This window comes from Cornus florida, unplaced genomic scaffold (assembly GCF_030987335.1).
Source record: "Cornus florida cultivar Cherokee Brave unplaced genomic scaffold, ASM3098733v1 CherokeeBrave_3.0.0_Hap2_Chr03, whole genome shotgun sequence".
Classification (NCBI taxonomy): domain Eukaryota; kingdom Viridiplantae; phylum Streptophyta; class Magnoliopsida; order Cornales; family Cornaceae; genus Cornus; species Cornus florida.
Window position 1 is genome coordinate 41,786,581 of NW_026775573.1, and position 1,217 is coordinate 41,787,797.

General features: G+C 40.2%; 1 pseudogene; it reads left to right on the plus strand.

Annotated features, from left to right (window-relative positions):
- Nucleotides 1-296: 296 nt before the first annotated feature.
- On the plus strand, nt 297-395 carry LOC132302032 (small nucleolar RNA R71; annotated as a pseudogene).
- The last annotated feature ends 822 nt before the right edge of the window (nt 396-1,217 follow it).

The following is a 1,217-nucleotide window of genomic DNA, read 5'->3' on the forward strand; positions in this document are numbered from 1 at the left end:
TCGAGTTTTGGTTGATGAAGAATTGATCAAACCTTTGAGATAAGGATTTCATCTCGGCGGCTATTTCATTGGAATGGTCGACTTGATGCAAGCCAACACTCTTTCTTTCACTAGAATTCCTACCATTCTTAGAAGATAGAGTTCGATGCAAGGAATTTTCACTCATGCTCTCATAAAGACACCACACGTCATCCTCATGCCTATCAATATAAGATCCTCCCATGGAAGCATCAACCATGCCCTTATGATTATTAGATAAGCTCTCAAAGAAATATTGAACTAATTGCCATTTGGGCATGTCATGATGTGGACACTTCCTAAGCAATTTATTAAAGCATTCCCATGCCTCACGGAATGTTTCCCCATCCCCGTGTGAAAACTCTCGAATTGAGGTTCGCATGGCATTGGTCTTAGAAATCGGATAGTACTTCTTCAAGAATGCTTGTTGCATTTCTACCCAAGAAGTTATTGAAAAAGGCCTAAGATTGTTAAACCAATATTTTGCCTTTTCTTTTAAGGTGAATGGAAAAAGTTTAAGCATTAAGACCTCTTCCTGCATGTCCGTATATTTCACGGTGGAACATACTTCAAGAAACTCATCCAAATGCTTGTAAGGTTCTTCACTTGGAAGGCCATGATAGTTAGGAAGCATTTGAATGGTTTGTGGCTTGATCTCATAATGATGTGCTCTAAATGGTGGCAATTTAATGCATGTGGCTGTATTGTATTCATTAGGCACATAGTGATCTCTCAAAGCAAGGGGAGGATTAGCAATTGGAGGTGCAACATGGGCACCTTGATTGCCTTGAATGATGGGTGGTGGAGCATAAATTGGCCTTGGCATTCCCAATGGAACTTGGCCCTGTTGTTGTGGTGGATGAATGAATGGCCTTGGCATGCCTAATGGTACCTGTATGTTATCATAATGCACATTGGGGAGGAGGATACCTTGTTGGTCTATGTGACCAAGGTCCTCCACATGGTCCTCATTGTGTTCTTCCATTGATGAAATGGATTGACTAGAACTACATCTTCCCCTAGTGTTTCAAACAATGGATTCAAGATGAAAATTTTAAGGGACAAGAGTGGGTCTCAATGATATACGACCATGCATGCATAATGCAACACAACAAGCAAAAATGTCAAATACTTCACCTTCATAACAAATCAATAATCAATAAACTTCCTCCACATACATTGTTCCCATACTCCCATAC